The sequence below is a fragment of the Gorilla gorilla genome, chromosome 9 (genome assembly GCF_029281585.2).
Source record: "Gorilla gorilla gorilla isolate KB3781 chromosome 9, NHGRI_mGorGor1-v2.1_pri, whole genome shotgun sequence".
NCBI classification, from domain to species: domain Eukaryota; kingdom Metazoa; phylum Chordata; class Mammalia; order Primates; family Hominidae; genus Gorilla; species Gorilla gorilla.
In genome coordinates this window covers 76762495-76783284 of record NC_073233.2, presented here as the reverse complement: position 1 = coordinate 76783284, position 20790 = coordinate 76762495, and the positions used below count along the sequence as shown (strand labels likewise).

Sequence of the window (20790 nt, the reverse complement as noted above, 5' to 3'; positions counted from 1 at the left end):
GGGTGGGCTCTAGTGAGGATTTAAGGGGATCAGAAAGGTGATGCCAGAGTGGCAGGGTGGGAGCTCAAAGGAGAGCCAGGCTGGAGACAGAGCCACTGAGCAGGCGGGCACCTGTAGTCTCAGCTACTCGGGAGGCTGAGGCAGGAAAAATGCTTGAACCCAGGAGGTGGAGGTTGTAGTGAGCCCAGATCACACCACTGCACTCCATTCTGGGTGACAGAGTGAAACTCCATCTTAAGAATAAAAGGGAAAGAAAAGAAAGCTGCCATAAGATTGCTACAAAACTGGTTAATGTCCTGCAGGGCAATAAAATCATAACCTTGGGGAATTATTTTTTCTATCAACTGGAAATCCTTTGAATTTCTGTTGGGCAAAAATCTACCAGCTCACATGTAACTTCACAGATTCTGGGGCCTTGTCCAAGTTACTGTTCCCTAGAAAATGAGCAAATCCTTGAATGGGACGGTTAGGCAATGATCAAGTGTGACACTGAAATCACGTTCAGACATGCTTTTGCCTTATTTCCAAGTTTTGGATATTTTTTCTTAACCTGTGTGGGGCAGGAGGCTATAGACGCGTCTTGGAAGGGTCATGACTGGAGTGATTTACTGTATGTGTGTGCATGTGTGTGCGTGTGTGCGTGCATGTGTGTGCATGCGTGCGCGCATGTGTGTGCATGTGTGCGTGTGTGTGTTTCCAGGGATAGCATTTGTAGCCATCATCAGGTTTTCCAAGGGTCAGTGACTCCCCGTTTCAAATTTTTTTTTGAGACGGAATTTTGTTCTTGTCACCCAGGCTGAAGTGCAATGGCGCAATCTCAGCTCACTGCAACCTCTGCCTCCCAGGTTCAAGCAATTCTCCTGCCTCAGCCTCCGAAGTAGCTGGAACTATAGGCGTGTGCCATTATGCCTGGCTAATTTTTGTATTTTTAGTAGAGACGGGATTTCACCATGTTGGCCAGGCTAGTCTCGAAATCCTGAACTCAGATGGTCCACCCACCTTAGCCTGCCAAAGTGCTGGGTTTACAGGCGTGAGCCACTGTGCCCGGCTCTTCCAAATTTAAAAACTATAAAGACTCAAGTTATTACCTGCCTCTCTCGTTCTCCTTCTACCTCTACCTCCACCTCCAAAGGGGAGGATTTATGTCCTTAACATAGAAGACCTTTTGCCAATGCTCTCATTTAAAAACTCAGGTATCTGCTAAAATGAGCTACAGGAGGGTCACCTCCTCCCTGTGCATGAAGTCCCAGTGTCTGGGCTGCCAGCACAGCAGTCAGGAGCAAGACTGCCCTGGCCCTGGTGTTGGGCAAGTCGAGATACCAACTTCAATAGCATCCATTAAGGCATTGCCTGCTCTGGGCCCAGCACACTGCTCTGATCCCATGAAGAAGCTCAGGTCCTGGCCTGAACGCATACTCTCTAAGTAGGCTGGGTAGATGGGGGCCTCAGAGATGACTGGGGAAACTGAGGAAGGAGTAATAGTGACCTTTGAACTATTCTGACCACTTCAAACGGCCTTAAAGAGGCCCCTCATCTATCTGAAATTAACCTGTATAGGTCAAAATGCCCAGCTTTTTGGTTCTTGGCTGGCAGTACACGGTGTCCTGGCAGCCGCTGTGCTTATTGATAAGCATCTTTTAAAGGAATGAGCGAATTTGATGCTGGTTGTAGGCTCCAGGTGGCAGTTTTGCATATTTCTGCTGTATGCTCAGGGAAATTAGTTATTCCCCCATTAAACGTACTGTTTATAGGCAACAGTGTTTGTTTATTCGTTTAGACATTTTTTCCTTTTTTTCCAGCATTCTCTGATCTGGGAGGGCAACAGCTTTTAAAACATGGACTCATGACAGGATGGGGGGGAATAATAATCACAGCTAAAGCTTATGTGGCACCTACTGTGTACCAGGGAATGCTCTAAGCACTCCCAGCAGTTACTCATCTTCATTACAACTCTCCAAGGCAGCTTCTATTTCTTTCCCATGTTACAGATGAGGAAACTGAGGTGCAGGGAGGTTTAAGATCACTCGGCTAGTAAGTGGCAGAGACAGGATTTGAACCCAGGCTGAGTGGTTCTGGAGTTCACACTCCCAACACCAGAATATGACTGCTTCTCCAAATAAATGAACTAATCAGAATAAGATTAGAAATAAAAGAGTGGTGAAAAGGTTGCTTATTAGTGCCCAGGGTCAATGTCTTCTCTTTTTTTTGAGATGGATTCTCACTCTGTTGCCCAGGCTGGAGTGCAGTGGTACAATCTTGGCTCACTGCAACCTCTGCCTTTTGGGTTCAAATGATTCTCCCACCTCAGCCTCCCAAGTAGCTGGGATTACAGGCGCCAACCACTATGCCTGGCAATTTTTTTTTTTTTTTGTATTTTTAGTAGAGATGGGGTTTCACCATGTTGGCCAGGCTGGTCTCGAACTCCTGACCTCAAGAGGTCCACCCGCCTCAGCCTCTCAAAGTGCTAGGATTAAGGTGTGAGCCACCGCACCTGGCCATCCTCTTTTTTTGAAGTGAGGAAACTGAGGCCAGATGAGCAGTGAGGCACCCATGCAGCCAGCCAGACTCAGCTCTGTGCCCTGTGGCCTGCTGCACCCTCTCCTGACCTCCATTCTTGCTTCTTCACTGTGCTGCCTCCCCAGAAGGCAACCCCCTGCCAACCTTCCTTGTGCCTCAATGGGCCAACCAGAGTGCCAGGGACTAAGAGGTGCAGAAGAAACAGAGCGGAGTCCAGCTCTGAAGGGACGACGGAGAGTGGTGAAAGGTTGCTCATTAGTGCCCTGGGTCAAGGTCCTCTTTTTTTTTGTTGTTTTGTTTTTTTGTTTTTAGACTGAGTTTCAATCTTGTTGCCCAGGCTGGAGTGCAGTGACGCGACCTCGGCTCACTGCGACCTCTGCCTCCCAGGTTCAAGCGATTCTCCTGCCTCAGCCTCCCAAGTAGCTGGGATTATAGGCACCTACCACCACGCCCAGCTAATTATTGTATTTTTTGTAGAGATGGGGTTTCACCACGTTGGTCAGGCTGGTCTCCAACTCCTGACCTCAGGTGATCCACCCGCCTCAGCCCCGAAGTGCTAGGTTTACAGGCGTGAGCCTCTGCACCCAGCTGGTCCTCTTTTAAGTGAGGAAACTGAGGCACAGATGGGCAGCAAAGCATCCAGGAGCAGTGGGATAGAACGTGTTCTGGGCTGGGTGCGGTGGCTCATGTTTGTAATCCCAGCACTTTGAAAGGCTGAGGCGGGCAGATCACTTGAGGTCAGGAGTTTGAGATCAGCCTGGCAAACCTGGTGAGACCCTGTCTCTAGTAAAAATACAAAAATCAGCCGTGGTGGCACGTGCCTGTAATCCCAGCTACTTGGGAGGCAGAGGCAGGAGAATCGCTTGAACCTGGGAGGCAGACGTTGCAGTGAGCCGAGATCACGCCATTGCACTCCAGACTGGGTGACGAAGAGAGACTCCATCTCAAACAAACAACAACAAAAGAATGTGTTCTGATCCTGCGTCAGAGCAGACGTGTTCCGTTAAGAAAACAGTGCACTTGTTGCTCTGAGTCCTTTCCGTGCACGTCCTCTTGCTGCGTGCAGGTGCTTTCGTCCGCATCACCCTGTTCTGTCCTCATGAAACCCTGGTGATGCAGGCTCAGCAAAGTGGAACTGACCATATTTACTCAACACCTAGAGGCCCAAGGTGCAAGGTCAGAGGGACTACAGGCTTCAGAGAGGAGAGGGAAGCACACCACACTGAGATTTCAACACTGTTTCCTATGGGGATACCAGAGCTGAGTTCCAAAAATATCGTACACACTTCTGGATCAGAATCTGCTGGGAGTTGCCAGCAAGAAATGAGGCTGGCGAGATCAAGTGGGGACTCAGCTGTGCTCTTGGCAGGCAACAGGGTTTACCATTTTCTGTCACAATTGTTCATCTATTTTAGGTGGGACAATGATAGTATGGTCATATTTTTTACTTAAGAATATTTATCTTTTAGAGGTTTGTACTCAAGAATTTGAGGGCTGGGCGCAGTGGCTCACACCCGTAATCCCAGCACTTTGGGAGGCCGAGGCAGATGGATCACCAGAGATCAGGAGTTGGAGACTAGCCTGGCCCAACATGGTGAAACCCTGTCTCTACTAAAAATACAAAAACTACCGAGCATGGTGATGCACGTCTGTAATCTCAGCTACTCGGGAGGCTGAGGTATGAGAATCGCTTGAGCCCTGGAGGCAGAGGTTGCAGTGAGGTGAGATTGCGCCACTGCACTCCAACCTGGGGAAAGAGCAAGACTCCATGTCAAAAAAAAAAAGGAATTTGTGGACATAACGGTAGGATTTCTGAATTTGCTTTAAAATAAACAGTAGGACTGGGCAGGAGTGGGTAGGAACACAGGCATACACCTTGGCCCTAGCTCCATAATGGTTGACCTTGGGTTTTGGTTGTATAGGCCTTTATTATACTATTCTGGTTAATTTTTTTCAAAGGTTTGGATTTTTCAAAATATTAGCCAGGCATGGCGGGACTTGCCTGTGGTCCCAGCTACTCAGGAAGCTGGGGTAGGAGGATTGCTTGAGCCTAGGATGTCAACACTGCAGTGAGCTGTCATTTTGCTACTGCCCTGCAGCATGGGCAACAGAGAGAGATCCTGTTTCAAAAATGAATGAATGAATGAACGAATGAATAAAAAGGTTTGGATTTTTCCATAAAAAAGTATTTTTTGAGTAAAAAGAGAAATCTTAGCGGTAAATAAAAACATTACCTACATTAAAAAGAAAAGTTTTCTTGTAGCTATGGTAGGCAATTGCTACAGTATTCAAACTGGGGCAGAATTTGTAAAAAAAACAAGGCTAGAGAAAGATTATTCTAGTTTCAGAGGCAGACATGGAGACGTTTTTGGCCCCAGGGAACTGAGGCTCAGGCCCTGAGCTCCCCGGGAGGCCTCGTTCTCTGGTTCTTTATTAATAGACTCAGCTACGCAGCCGCGGGAGCCGCAGACCCGGGCAGGAGAGCTGCAGCGTGGTCGGCGGGAGGGGAATAAGGCCTCCCCAGTGCGGCTGCAGTTGCAGGCCGGCGCGGGCTCGTTGCAGCTGCCGAGAGCCCGGCCACCATGGCACAGGTGAGCGTGGCGCCTCGGCGTCCCCACAGACTGGGTCCCTGTCCCTGCCCCGCCCGGCCTGCAGGTGGCACCTAGGGGGCGCGCAGGGAAGGGCGCACGGTCAAGGCCGAAGAGCCCTGGGAACAGACAGGGCGCGGGGCCAATCCCAGCTAGGCGCGCACCGGGGCGCTGAGCGAGGGAGGAAATGACCTTGGAGCGGGGACCTGTCGGTGGCTGAGGTTCCAGGGAAAGGAGGGAAGGGCATTTGCGGTGAGAATGACAGTCCAGCTTCCGTAGTGCAAACCGCGAAGGCCCACGTGCAAGGAGAGCCTCACGCGCGAGAGCCGCCAGGGCTCGTGGGGTGCAGCCGCGCGCCAGGAACGTGTGCCCTGGCCCAGCCCACCGGCCTCTTGGGGCGGTGAAATCTGCGGGGGTCGCGTGCCTGGGCTCACTGGTGGTCCAGACAAGCGCAAGCAGGGGGACAAACCCCCAACTTCTAACCTCAAAGAAATGCAAATTAAAAGGAGAGATGAGAGATTCTTCCCTCCCCCACCCCTCCTTTTAGGATTGGCAAAGATTAAAATAATCCATAATCGGAGACAGGGCCCCGCTTGCACGCGCGGGTGGCAGTGGAAGTTGATAAACTTTTCGGCATGGTAGCCTGGCGTGTGTCACCAAAATGTCGCACGTGCCTGGTTGCTTCCCCTCCAGGGATCTATCCTACAGGATAATCAGGAGCTCCAGGAGGTACATCGACGGCCAACGCAGCTTTTATTTATACCTGCAATGGTGGGGTGGGGGGCGGGGAGGAGGGCCTAACTGTCCAATGGGGGCCGCGTAAATGGATCACAGCATAGTCAAAGGAAATCTTATGTAGCCGTGGGAAGGCCGGTGGTCATCTCCGTCCCCCAACAGAGAACTGTCTACGACGTAAGCCAAGTGAAAACAAAACAGCCTTACAGACAGCTTGCATCCTAGCCTTCCTTTAAAACAGCGAGCCCGGGAACCGCAGGGAGAGTTAACTGCAGCGGTGGTGGGGGGCGGGATCAAAGGAGAACTTTCATTTTCTCTTCTAAATTCTTCTGCGGTAACAACCAAATGATACAGAAAGAAGGATGGTTGCAAACATGGATTTTTTCATAACTAGAAGAAGTGGTCGAACTTAAAAAGAGCAGGATTCATAAAAGAGGTTTAAAAGAGTCTTTGTTCATAACATCGGTGCATTTATGGAGCACCTGCTGTATGCAGAGCCGCTAGCTCGCGCCTGGAAGCATTGCGGGCAAAGATAGGGGAGGGGTGGCTCCCGGTCAGGAAGAGCCCCTTGGCCCTCCTGTTATGCCTGGGGCCCCTCTCCCTCCCCCTCAACCCCCCGGGTCCCCTGCAGCTGCGCTCGCCCTAGACTCCTGGGACCGGTGGATGTTCAGTTCCCGCTCCCGGCCCCTCTCCCGAGCTCCAGCACAAGGGTCTCTCGGTCGCTCTGCCCTGGGCTCCAGCTACTCCTCTCCCAGCACCTATTATGTTCTTGACGCTGGAAGAATTATTTTAGTAAATCTCACCAAAGCCCCCCAAGTGAGGCATTTTTATCCTAGCTAGATGAGGAGGAGCCACGCTGCCTCCGGATCGCGATGACTGTCACTCGTGGTATAAGGTCTGATTTGGGGCATGGGCTGTGGAATCAGATCTGGACCCAATGTCCGATCTATCACTTCCCCACGCTTTTTTTTTTAGAGACGGGGGTCTCGCTACATTGCCCAGGCTGGCCTCGAACTCCTGGCTTCAAGCGATCTTCCCGCCTCAGCCTCCCGAGTAGCTGGGATTACAGGCGTGCGCCACCACTCCCTGTGGATCGGTTGCTTCTCAGCTCGGTGATGTGGGGTAACTTATTTCCTGGCCCGCGACCCTTGTCTGCATGAAGGGGTCGGGGGTGTATTTACCATCAGGGGGTGCCTGGAGCATTACACGGGGCAATGCCGATAGATAAGTCGCGAGCATCAGCCAGGCACGAAGCTAAGCGATTTTATGCGCACGGCCTCCAAGAGATGGCTGGTTTTACGGATGAAGAAACTGAGGCTCGGAGGGTGAGGAATCTCGTCCTAGACCCCATTCCGGCAGAGGTCGAGGACGCGAGCACCCGCGCGAGCCTCAGTTTCCCTCCCCTCCTCGCCCCGCGGACGCCCCGCCCCGCCGAGGCCCCGGGCCCGCCCTCAGCACGCCGGGAGTCACCCGCCTGCAGGCGCCGCAGCCGGACCCGCCTCAGCCAATCCGCTGCTGCCGGCGTCGGGTGCGCTCGGCCTCGCCCGCGGCCCTCCTTCCCCGGCGCCCGCTCGCCGCTCGCTCACTCCGCCGCCGCCGCCGCCGCCGCCGCCGCCGCCGCCGCTGCCGCCCCTCCGTAGCTGACTCGGTGAGGCCCGGTCGCCCGCGGTGGGGAGGGTGGCGGGGCGGCCCTGCGGGCTGCGGGGGCCGGGGACGGGCGGGGCGCGGGGCTGCCGGGAACCGGACTGGGTGGGGGACGCCGCCGGAACCGGGGCGCCGAGAGGAACCCCGGTATTCCCCCCGGACGGCGGGGTTGTGGAGATCCTGAACCCAGAAAGAGGCCGGGGCTCCCCATGTACCCCAGGGGATTGGGTCTGAGGGTCCGCCGGGGGTCGGTCCATCCGCAGGCGGGTCCCGTGCGGCCGCGGGAGGGATGCTCGGCCCTCCGGACTTGGCTGGACGCCTCCGGCCCGGGGCCAGCGGGGCCACCGGCTCCCTTCTCCCACTCCTTAATCCGCCCCTGACTGGATTGAGTCTGAGGGTCTGCCCAGGGGTCGGTCAGCCTGCGGGTGGCCGCGGGAGGGATGCTGGACGCTCTGGATGCTTTCCAGGATGCCTTCGCCCGGGGCCAGTAGGGCCTCCGGCTCCTGTCCCTGCCCATCCCACCCTGGCTCTGGAGAGGATTGGGTCTGGGGGTCCGCCCGTGGGTTGGTCACCTACGGGCAGGTGCAGTGCGGCTGAGGGAGGGATGCTTGGCCCTCGGGATTCGGCAGGGCGCCGCTGACCCCATCCCAGCGTCCGTCTCCCCGGTCCCCCTCCCCATGCCCGCCCTCGCAGTGCAGCCGTCGGGACACGCCCTTGGCGCAGGGACTCCAGGCGCGGTCCGAGCGCTGCCGTGAGCAGGATGAGGGTGCCGGGCCCAGTGCCTGCTTGGGAGCGCCCCGCAGCCTCTCCCGTGCAGCGCTGGGTCAAGGGCAGGTGGGCACGGAGCATGTGCCCAAGGTCGTGCCGGGCTGGGAGCGGCGGGGCCGCGGGAGGGTGGGGGTGTCACGTGGCCGTGCCCTGGCGAACTTGGCCTGCGAGCCCGACGGTGCGGTCAGGGCCACGCGGGGCAGCCCCTTCTCGGAGCCACCGCCGCCGCTAGCCAACAGCCGGCTTCTTTCGGTTTGTCAGGAAAGGCCGTGGGTCAGCGTCTTTATAATGTAAATCCGCCCTGGGCTTTCGTTAAAGCCGCAGAACTCAAAGATGAGGGCCGATCTTACTTTAAAAAAAGAAAACAACTCAGAGAGTTAAAAATCCCAACTACCTACCAGGTTAAATACATAACAAAGTTAATATTCCCAACTCGGCACAGGCTTTCGGTTACTCTCGGCTCCGTGTGTTATAAAATATTTAAGGGCAGATTTTAGTAGGAAGCCGGTAACTTTGTAAGTTACCGAATAAAATGAAAATCGGTTTTACCTTTTGCAACGTTGTATTTTGTTACACCATTTTCTTCCACAGGTGTCCGGTTTCTGGTCATTCCAGATATGCAAGCATGTTTATTTCATTCTAAGCCACAAACCAAGTGAATAAAAAATGGCTGAGCACTGGTCTTTTATTTATGCCAGGAAGCACCCCCACCCCCGGGCCTTTCCAAATTCTTTAAGGCGACTCTGACTGAGTGAACGTAGCAATAAATTGAGGACATTAGTGTCGCTGAGAATGCACACCGCTGAGGCCAGCGAGCATCCAGCTGTCAGTTGGTCTGGGGACCATCAGCATTCACAGCTGGTTCTTTGGATTGGTTTTGCCTCAATACCAAGAGCCTGTGGACTGCTTTTCGCATGTAAATTACTGGTTTCCTTCCTGTGAAGCATTGCTAGCCTAGACCTTGCACTTGAACTCTATCTTAACAGTTGGAATCAAACAATAAAAAGGGCCAGGTTTGGGAGTGCACACACTTTGTTTCAAAGTGGCAGAAATTGGCATCATGCACAGGCCAAAATAACGTTTCGAGTTGGTACTAAAAACAAGCCGCCTACCCTGGAGGGGAAGAGAATTAAACTGGGTCCCTTCCGATGCTGCTGTGGCTGCTGCGTTTGGCCCGGGCCCCGGACCAATGGTCACCGAGCGGTCAAGTTGGGCCTCCGGGGAGTCCTGGAACGAGGGCCTGCCCTTACCCAACCCTGGCCCCGAGTGCTCATTCATAAAAACACCGTCAGTTTTCACTGGGGCTTCACAGTGAGCCCCTTTTAGACGCGCCCTGGGCTCTTGAGCGCGGTGCCTGCGTTTCTGGCTCGTTGGATGCAGCATCTGTCATCAGAAGCACTGAGCACCGAGCTGTCCCCACAGCTGGGCACCGCAGGGCTCGACCTTCCCACGGAGAGGTGCGTTGCATTTCTCCCGCTGTCGCTGGGGTGGCCACAGGGACGCGCGCCAACTCGTTCCGGAAGGTCTCTGTGGGCACGGCGGGTGGAACAGGATCCGAGCGCCTGGGACGCGCCAGCCCGGGGGCGGGGCTGCTGCTGACCTTTCCCCTACTTTTCTCAGCCGTCACGTGACGCCCGCCCGGGGCTTGGGGGAAGGGGCGGGGCGCGAAGCTGCGGTTGCTGGCGGTGCCCTTCCGAGGACGCTTTCCAAGCCAGCGATTAAACTTGCTGCCCGAAATCTAAAGGCGCAGGGGCGGTGGCAGCGGCGGCGGGAGGCGGAAACCGGAGCCTGCGCGGGCCAAGGGCTGCTTCTGCACTTTGATCGTTTGCATTTTTTCCTTTGTTGGAAAAAATGTTTAGTCACTCTGCATGGTTATTATTGGCAGGCCAGAGTTCTGTTGCTGGTGGAAGCCTGAACTTGAATTCCGGAAGAATTGGTGCTTTAAGAATTAAAATGGCTGTTCGAGATTGTTTAAAGTGTGTTGGAGAGGATCTCTCCAACACACTTTAAACAGGCCTCACTTGTCTTCTGCCAGTCTTGAGCTTTTCTTGTGAAGACATTTTTTTGTTTTGTTTTTACAAATAAGCGATATAAGCATACGATGCAAAGTTAAAGAGGCACAAATGGGCCCAGCCCCGTGGCTCACGCCTGTAATCTCAATGCTTTGGGAGGCCAAGGTGGGAGGATTGCTTTGAGGCCAGGAATTCGAGACCCAACCTGGGCAACAGAGCCAGACCCCTGTCTCTACAAACAATTAGTAGGGCCTGGTGGAGTGCATCTGTGGTCCCAGCTACTCAGGAGGCTGAGGTGGGAGGATGGCTTCAGCCCAGGAGGTGGAGACTGCAGTGAGCTATGATTGCACCACAGCGCTCCAGCCTGGGTGACAGCCAGACCCTGTCTCTGTTTTTTTTTTTTTTTTTTTTTAAAAAGGTGCAGATACAGAGTAGAGTCCTTCTCACTTGGTTCCCCTCTCCAGATGCCACCACTATTACCAGTTTCTTTGACGACATGTACAGGATATGTTTTTTAAACAAATTGATTGCTTAACACAAGTAAGGACTTTTTTCTGCTTGCTAGCTTCAAATATTTGTTACCTTGTGTAAATTTCAACTTTTACCCCATCCAAATGTCAGGTGAAGGTTGGATCCCCAGCAGGCCCTGGGCTGAGGCCAGCTACCCTATTTGGGTAACTTGACGGCCTCAGAAGTGTCTGCCTTTGCCTTTTTTTTGGTGAGGATTGTTCTTCGGTCCAGGAACGTCTTTGGAAGTTAACAATGAAAGAAATCATGCTGCTGAGTGAGGTGTGCCTCTCCAGGGTGTGCAGGAGGGTCACGGTCACCTTGGAGGGTTGGGCAGTAGGGTGGGTACCGCTCTGCTTCCTGAGGGATATAGGTTAGGCATTGGACACCAAGTTCTTTAGGTTAAGAAAGGAAGCCTTCATACTCCTGATGCTGGTGGTTTGTGGTACCCAGCCCAGGAGCCGGAGAGCCAGCCTGCATTCTTCCTGTTCCCTAAGCCCCCACATGCAGCCGGGGCTAAGTGCTGCTACTTCTTCCTAACTCACCCTTACATTCACCTTCCTCATTATTTCAGTGGCCCAGAGCAGACATTCAGATATGTGTTGAAGGAATGACAGAACATTTGAGACATCCTTTCTTTTTTTTTCTTTAGTGACAAGGTCTTGCTCTGTTGTCCAGGCTGGAGTGCCGTGGCGCAATCATAGTGCACTCTTGGCCTCAAGCGATCCTCCCACCTCAGCCTCCCAAAGCACTGGGATTACAGGCATAAGCCCCCTCGCCCTGCCCGAGGCACCCTTTTTCCACTCTGGATTGCCACAACCACCTGACGAGGGGCACTGTTATTCCTGTTTGTGTTATGGGAAGTTCCTGTGAGGGAGGCAGGGAGCACAGGATCATTTGGGTCCCCCATCAATGCACCTTCCTTCATGCTGCTACTGTGGCTGAGGACATCTGGACCCGAGACCACGTCCCTATTCTCTCCCCACAGCAAGCTGGTAGCTCTCTGCAGTGATGTCTGCTTCGCCCTCCAGCCCTGGCTCACTCAGGGGGTCCTGTGGTCATCAAGTCACATTGAGTCACCACAGACAGCGTTCTTAACGCTGTGTTCTGATGCCCTGGAGAAACTGTCAGCTAAGCGCAGTGGCTCACGCCTGTAATCCCAGCACTTCGGGAGGCCACGACGGGCGGATCATGAGGTCAGGAGATCGAGACCAGCCCGGCCAACACAGTGAAACCTCGTCTTTACTAAAATACAAAAAAGTAGCTGGGCATGGTGACGCACGCCTGTAATCCTAGCTACTCGGGAGGCTGAGGCAGGGGAATCGCTTGAACCCAGGAGTTGGAGGTTGCAGTGAGCCGAGATCACACCACTGCACTCCAGCCTGGTTGACAGAGCAAGACTCTGTCTCAAAAAAGAAAAGAAAAGAGAAGAGAAGAGACGAAACTGTCATATGCTATCACTGAAATTTGACTTTTTATAAAATGATTCTTCATTTATAAAAGGATTTATCCCTGATTTGCCAACTGTCATCTCCTCTGGTGCCCTGAAAAAGATTTCATACATGGAGGTTTGCTTTCCTTTTTCTTTATTTCCTTCCTTCCTTCCTTCCTTCCTTCCTTCCTTCCTTCCTTCCCTTTCTTTTCTTGGAGATTTTGTTTCATTTTTCTTTCTTTCTCTCTTTTCTTTTCTTTTCTTTTTTTCTTTTCTTTTCTTTCTTTTGAGGAAATCTCACTCTGTTGCCCAGGCTGGAGTGTAGCGGTATGATCTCGGCTCACTGCAGCCTCTGCCTTCTGGGTTCAAGCGATTCTCCTGCCTCAGCCTCCCAAGTAGCTGGGACTACAGGTGCATGCCACCATGCCTGCCTAATTTTTGTATTTTTAGTAGAGATGAGTTTCACCATGTTGGCCAGGCTGGTCTTGCATTCCTGACCTCAGGTGATCTGCCTGACTCACCCTCCCAAAGTGCGGGGATTACAGGTGTGAGCCACTGCGCCAGGAGTTTTTGTTTTTGTTTTTGTTTTTGTTTTTTTCCGAGGCAAGATCTTGCCTTGGTGCCCAAGCTGGAGTGCAGTGCCGTGGTGCCATCATAGCTCAACATAATCTCCCATTTGGGCTCAAGGGATCCTCCTTCTTCAGCCTCTTACATAGCTAGGACCACAGGCATATGCCACCACACCTGGCTAATTTTTTATATTTTTTTGTAGAGACAGGCCTCACTATGTTGCCCAGGCTGGTCTTGAACTCCTGGCCTTAAGTGACCCTTTCACCTTGGCCTTGCAAAGCGTTGGGATTCCAGGCATGAGCCACCACGCCGGACTTCCTGGTTTCTTTATACTTCTTCAAATACACACAGTGACGCGATGTGATGTCCAGTACAGTTTGCGCAAAGTACAACCACAGATTGCTAAAAGGTATACATCGAAGTCAGAAGGTATCAAATGCTGGCATTGAGATTTGGCATGGGGTGGGGGTGCAACAGGTAGGAAGAGAAATCCACATTCCTAGAGGGTTTGCATTGGCACCACAGGGCTACAGTTGGAAAGGGACAAAGAACATGTTCCTGCAGTAAAGACCTAACAGGTGTCAGAGCTGGCTGCCACGTCCTCCTGCAGTTTGCCGGAGGAGGTAAGGGCGTCCTGCATACTTTATGTGAGGCAAATACTTGCTCAAGGTCACAGGTCTGAGTAATTGGTAGAGCTGGGATTTGAACCCAGATCTGTGTGTTTTCTTTCCCTTTCCCAGGCTGCTTCCCAGACCACTGGGCAGCCAGAGGGCCTGGGTTTTGGAGGACCCCACTCCCTATCCCATGCAGACTGGATGCGGCACTGAATCCGCCTCTAGGGTTTCTGGGTTTCCATTTCCTCATCTGTAAGGTGGTGGGTCTGACACCTGTCATTCTATGTCACACGAGTTTTGTGAGGATCCAATCAGAGGTCAGATGTGAAGAGAGTTTTGAGTGTGTAAAGTAAATACAGGCTCTAGCAAACAATGTCCTGGCTGCAGGCGGGATTTAGGGACACCAATGTATTTTGCAGTCCCCACATTAGTTCAGTTTGAATTAGAAGTTCAAGTTGTTATATTCTGTGCAAAGGTGAAGAATATGCATGGGAGATACAGGGGACACCGCTCCTGTTGTCTTAGGGACATTTGTGGGAACAATATACTGGTACGAAGAGGGGGTTTAGGATGTCCTTTGGGCAGGTGCAGGTCTCCTCCTTGCAGTCTGAGCTCCTGCCCGAGTGCCGATGCTGGCTAGAGGCAGGGCAGGCACAGTGGGAAAGAAGTAGCAGCTGTTAAACTTCTGGTGGGCTTCTGAATAGCTAGGTCAGATAACTGGGTCTGTCAATACCTTGGCTATCTTCTTTATAAAATTGTGAATCTTTGTGGCTTTTCCAAATTTTTTTTCTAAGATCATATTTGTCTGTATTTATCTAACCATTACTTATTGACGTGGTGCACTATAAGGTCTAAATTTGAATTGGCTTAATTTTTTTTTTTTTTTTTGAGATGGAGTCTCACCCTATCGCCCGGGCTGGAGTGCAGTGGCGCAATCATGGCTCACTGCAACCTCCGCCTCCCCAGTTCAAGCAATTCTCCTGCCTCAGCCTCCCGAGTAGCTGAGATTACAGGCATGCACCACCACGCCCAGGTAGTTTTTGTTTGTTAGTAGAGACAGGGTTTCATCATGTTGGCCAGGCTGGTCTCAAACACCTGACCTCAAGTGATCCACCCAGAATTGGCTTAATTTTTACAGTACTTGGTAAGACAGGGTCTCGCTCTGTCATCCAGGCTAGAGTGCAGTGGCGTGATCATAGCTCACCATAACCTCAAACTCCTGGGCTCGAGTGATACTCGCAAGTAGCTGGGACCACAGGCATGCACTACCCACACCTTGGCTAATTTTTTGTATTTTTTGTAGAGATGGGGTCTTGCTACATTGCCCAGATTGGTCTCAAATACCTGGGCTCAAGCGAACTTCCTGCTTCCGCCTGCCAAAGTATTGGGATTACAGGCATGAGCCACCATACCCAGTCCAGAATTCCTTTTATTTTATTATTTTTAGTTTTTGAGATGAAGTCTCCCTCTGTCACCCAGGCTGGGGTGCAGTGGCATGATCTCGGCTCACTGCAACCTCTGCCTCCCAGGTTCAAGCGATTCTCCTGCCTCAGCCTCCCGAATAGCTGGATTACAGGTGCCCACCACCACACCTGGCTAATTTTTGTATTTTTACTAGAGACGAGGTTTTGCCACGTTGGCCAGGCTGGTCTTGAACTCCTGACCTCAGGTGATCCACCCGCCTCAGCCTCCCAAAGTGCTGGGATTACAGGCGTAAGCCACCCCGTGCCCAGCCCAGAATTCCTTTTATAACCTGATGGCCCATTATATTGACCCCATAAATGTGAATAGTCCATTATGATAAACTTCAGTACAGGAAATCCACTGTGTGGCCAATTTAAATAATGTGAATATTGAATGATCAGTCATGAATTCAAGACGCAACCTTTCATAATGAAAGCTCCAGGCTGGGCGTAGTGGAGCACACCTGTAGTCCCAGCTTAGGCTGAGGCAAGAGGATCTCTTGAGCCAGGAGTTCAAGGTCACGCTCAGCAACAGAACAAGACCCTGTCTTATAAAAAAAAAAATAATAATGAAAATCCTTCACCTTTCTTGTACATGAAACCCTCTGAAAAACATAAGGTGAGTCTTACATTCTCACTTCTAAGGTGCTTCCATCAGGTTTGGGAAACAATTTCTTTTTTTTTTTCTTTTTTGAGATGGAGTTTCGCTCTTGTTGCCCAGGCTGGAGTGTGGTGGTGGGACCTTGCCTCACTGCAACCTCCGCCAACCAGGTTCAAGCAATTCTCCTGCTACAGGCGCCCACCACCACACCCAGCTAATGTTTTGTATTTTTAGTAGAGATGGGGTTTCACCATGTTGGCCAGGCTGGTTTTGAACTCCTGGCCTCAGGTGATCCGCCCGCCTTGGCCTCCCAAAGTGCTGGGATTACAGGCGTGAGCCAACACGCCCAGCCAAGTTTGGGAAACAACTTCTGTTTGTGTGTATACACATTTACTGGAAAAGTACAAGGGCACCATTACAGATGTGCATATCTGCAATTGAATAACGATGTGGCTCATACAGTGCAGAGAGCGCACACCCACACTTGCCTGGAGAAGAGGAGCTGCTGCTTTTTTTCCTTCCCATTATTGCTAATTTTTGCCTGCATCTCAGTTCAGAAGAGCCATGAACTTTACTGCACATGTGTGCTAGTTCTAGGGAACCCCCTGGGCTGCTGCTGTCCTTCCAGAGCCTTCCTGGTACTTCCCTTGAAGTTCTTTGGGCAGCAGTGAGGAGGCCAGGCCAGATTTTTGCCACCTTGGAAATCATGCATGTTGTGAAGGTGGTTTCCCCGAGCTGGAGCCAGTCCCGGAGGCTGGCACTAGCTTTCTAGCGAAGCAGAATCTTCCCAGGCATTGGTCACCTGGGCATCCAAGAATGTGTTGTAGATGATAAGATAACTGCCCTGCCCTTTGCCAGAGACGCTGCTTCTGACCCTGCCTACAGTGCCTTCTCCAGTTTTTCCAGGGATGAGGCCCATGTCATCCAACCTCACACTTTCTCTGTTCCTAGAGGCCCTGCCTGGTATTCCTGCTGAGCTAAGCTGTCGCTTCCCATCGGTAACCTTTTCTCAGAGGATTTCCAACACAGTTGTTTACCGCTGGAGGAAATGGGCAGCTGTTAGCTAGGTTTGAATAGAAGGCAGAGCCTGCTCCTGTGTGCATGGGCACTGTGAAATGCTAGTGGGAAGACTGCAGCATGTGAATAATTTTACAGTTGGCACTGATGGTGTTTGTACTTACTGGAGTTTTATTGCTGGCTGCAATCTCATCATTTTGGTTACAACAGTGACCTAATTTTATATCTGTGTTGTAACTTTAGGAATCCTAAGTAGAACTTTTTGTGTAGTACCTACCACTTTACTTTGGGAGTTAAGGGTATAAGTTTTGGAGTTGGACCTGGGTTTTTGTTTGTTTGTTTGTTTGTTTTTGAGACAGAGTCTTGCTCTGTCACCCAGGCTGGAGTGCAGTGGTGCAATCTTGGCTCACTGCAACCTCCACTTGCCGGGTTCAAGAAATTCTCCTCTCTCAGTTTCCCTAGTATCTGGGACTACGGGTGCATGCCACCATGCCCAGCTAATTGTTTGTATTTTTAGTAGAGACAGGGTTTCACCATATTGGTCAGGCTGGTCTCAAACTCCTGAGCTCAGGTGATCTGTCTGCCTTGGCCTGCCAAAGTGCTGGGATTAGAGGCGTGAGCCACCGCACCTGGCCTGGGCCTGGGTTTGATTTCCAGCCCTGCTATTTGCTGGCTGTGACACTGGGCAAGTTTCTTGACATCTAAGCCCTGGTTTTCTCATTAGTACATGGAGATAGCCCTAGTACCCATTTCCTAGGGTGCTAGTGGGAATTAAATGATCTAATGCTAGTCAAATACATCAATATAAAAATATATATGGGTCACATTGTCTAGCATATGCCAAAGGGTTTGGTAAAAGGAATGTTCTGGGTCGGGCACAGTAGCTCATGCCTGTAATCCCAGCACTTTAGGAGGCCAAGGCAGACGGATCGCTTGGGGTCAGGAGTTCGAGACCAGCCTGGTCAACATGGTAAAAACCCATCTCTACTAAAAATACAAAATTAGCCAGGCGTGGTGGTGCATGCCTGTAATTCCAGCTCCTGGGAAGGCTGAGGCAGGAGAATCACTTGAACCCAGGAGGCAGAGGTTGCTGTGAGCCGAGATCATGTCATTGCACTCCAGCCTGGGTGATGGAGCAAAACTTCGTCTCGAAAAAAGGAATGTGCTGTAACTTCATTATTAAAAGCACAAAAAGGAATCTTTATGCCTTACCTACCTACCTTCCCACACACCTATCTATTAGTATCTCCATACGTGTTGATTGCAAGGCTGTGTTGAAAGACTTCTGCCCCACTCAGAAATTATTTACATATTTCAGTTGCTATAAAGACCATTTTCTTGGAAGTCCGTTGTCATGTATCAAGTTTTATTGTTTGTTTTATATTACAGAGGCAAGTCCCATATCTCCATTTTCCTTGGGCGTGTTTTGAAACCTGGCAATGCACGGTGCATCAAGCTGACCTTTCACCTGCTTTCCTCGGCCACCTGCCTGTCTCAGCTCTGCAGGACTGGGGGTGCAGGAGTGGGGAGGTTTGCTCAAAGGGCATAGGGACCTGTGTTATGAGTGTCTTCTTGATTACGTGGCCAGTGTTAGGATTCATAGGCCAATGACTTCGAAAGAGGTGAAAGGTTTTGGTTAAAAGGAATTGATTATGGAGAAAGGGAACAAAGTGAACACTTTCAAAAAACAAATTACCAGAGCAGTTTATTGGCCAAGGATTTGGGGGATATTGAGCAAAGTTGTTAAAATGAAGATAATCGTAAGCAAAATTGAAGATGTGTTATCACCTTCCCCCCCACGATTGTTGATGTAGCATTCAGCGTTGGAGAACTGTCCGTAGTCTTCAGGATTCAATTCGGATGACACAAGGATTCATGTCCTTGAGAAGTGTATTTGGAAGACTGGACACATAACTCACAAGTGAAGGTCATTTGCCAGCCGGTGCAGGTGACATTGCTAAATGTCTCTTGTAGAATTTCTTGGGGAGTTTGGATTCGTGGGCTGCCCCCTAAAGTGTTGGGAGCTTTAAGCTAAGTATGAAGAAAGGAGAAAACAGAAATGGAAAAAGAGCTGAAGACTTCCCAGCTGCGAGCCAGTTAGTGGCATAGGTCAAGGCTGGTGGGCCTGGCGGAGGGGCAGGTGACAGGGAGAGCTGAGCTTGGAAGGTGGTGGGAACAACCATGGAATAGGTGAGCTGGAGACAGGACAGCGGATTTGTGACAATTGTGATGAAGGGGTTGCAGCCTTGGCTGGGGCCTCTTATTCTGCATCTCTGTGTGGTTCCGAGAGCAGATTAGCATAAGGTGCTTAAGTGCTATGGCACAGAGCTCAGTGATGAGTCCCGTCATAGCCTCCAGGATGGCATGTGGCCTGGCTCCCATGCTCCACCTGGGAGTTGGTGGGCACCCCGTGTTCTCCGGGCAAGGAGGTCTGTGTGAGCTCCCAGCAGGTGGGCTCCAGGTGGGCGATCTCCACCCCCAATCCCCCAACCCCACTCAGCCTTTCTTTTATTTTTTTTGAGACAGTGTCTCACTCTGTTGCCCAGGCTGGAGTGCAGTGGCACAATCCGGGCTTGCTGCAGCCTCGACCTCCCAGACTCAAGAAATCTTCCCACCTCAGCCCCCAGAATGGCTAGGACCACTGGTGTGCGCCACCACATCCAGCTAATTTTTTGTATTTTTGGCAGAGAAGGAGTTTTGCCACGTTGGCCAGGCTGGTCTTGAACTCCTGGACTCAAGCAATCTTCCCATCTTGCCCTCCCAAAGTGCTGGGATTTCAGGCGTGAGCCACTGCACCTGGCCTCCCCTCAGCCTTTCAGGGCTCGTGTCCACTTGGGGCAGAGGTACAGGCCAGGCCCCAGCCACCATGCCAGCTTCTCAGAAGTGATTTCTGTACTTTCAGTGAAAATAGACACATCCGCGGCCCCATGACAATGCCAGACGATGTGTTGTTTTTGGTGTGGTGGAGGCCGCCGGGGTGTTGCTGCCACCTCCGATTTACTCCATAGCTGGCCTGGGGGCACACAGCAAGGAGGGGTCTTAGGTCAGGAACAGCACCCAAGGGTCCGCCTGTTTTACTTACCCAGAGCTGCCTCCTCCACGAGTCCGTTCCCAGGGCTAGTTCGGGATTCCCGTCCGAGGGCTCCGCGATGATTTGTGGGAACGAGTGAGTGACAGGGGAGAGGTTAAGTTCCCTTTTCATCCATCTGTATTTTTCTGTATTTTCTCATTTCTTCCTTTTAACTTTTCTTCCTCCTCTTTTCTGCCTTTCCAGTAAAAGCGTTCTCTCCTCTAGCCATCCTTGAACTTGGGGCACAGGTGCACGCCCTGCCGTGCAGCTTGGATCCCAATGGTCACGCTGTGTAAACTTTGTCCCCCGGGACACCACCTTTTCCCACCAGGGCTGTGATATGTCTCCGATACCTGGGCATGAAAGAAAATCACAGAAGGAGAGGGGCTGCAGATAGGCCGGCCCCTGGGGTGACGTGGATTAAAGAGCTGTTGGGCAGGTCTCTCTGGGAAGTCTCTGTATGGGGGTGGCTTGGAGAAAGGAAGGCTGGGCTGTAGAGCGGACGTGTTGCTGGTGGGACACGTGGGCCCGGGGACCTTCACATCAGCAGGTTCTGGGGACTGGAGTGAACACCCCTAGTCCATCCCTGCTTCTTCCCAGGCAGAGCAGGTGCCGGCGTTCTCAGTAAGAGAAACCCTGGGGAGGATGCGGGCACGTGGACAGGTGGTGAGATTCATTGTCAGCTGGTGAAGTTTTGGCTGGGTGAAGACGTGCTTGGAAGGTCAGGTGCAGTGTGCTCAGGTTGAAGCTAAAGTCCTGGGGGGCTGGCTGACTCCCAGGGTACAGGGGCAGCCACCTACTAGTTCAGAAGCCAGAGGGGCCCAAGGCAGCAGCAGATGGACCGGGGCCAGCTTGCGTGCCTGGTGGCCTCCCCCAGGAGGAAGAAGGAACGGGAAGTGGGGCTGGCCCACAGAGACTAACGATTTAGTTGTACACCGTGAGTGGGATGTGGCAGAGCCCCCACCAGCCGGAGGAGGCGGACGCCTGCTTGCCCAAGCCTCAGGCCATGCCATGCCCCTGCCGCCCTCCTCACTACAGCCTCAGGAAGGCTGAAGGGGTGAGCAAAGAGGCTGCCCAGTGTCGGTGGCCTGGATCCAGACGCAGGCCCGGCTGCCAGCTGGCCTGAGGGCCCTTCTCCCAGCGTGCTGGGGCTCCCAGCCACAGTGCCCAGTCTGGCAGGGCATGCCCAAGACCCCAGGGAAGGCTTCCGGGAAGGGGAGTTGTAACACACGGGTGCCCTGGCCTCCTGCCC

The 20790-nt window shown here is 52.2% G+C and overlaps 1 protein-coding gene across 2 annotated transcripts in view; it reads left to right on the top strand.

The window, feature by feature from the left end:
• Nucleotides 1–7331: 7331 nt before the first annotated feature.
• Nucleotides 7332–20790, top strand: part of CPT1A (carnitine palmitoyltransferase 1A) — an 88065-nt gene continuing 74606 nt past the window's right edge. The window contains exon 1 of one of the 2 annotated variants that reach the window (XM_031015971.3): nucleotides 7332–7488. The gene's annotated coding sequence lies outside the window, so the exon portion shown is untranslated. Of the gene's footprint in view, nucleotides 7489–18328; nucleotides 18417–20790 lie in introns of those variants that run through there. The other variant, XM_055354692.2, reaches the window with a different exon arrangement.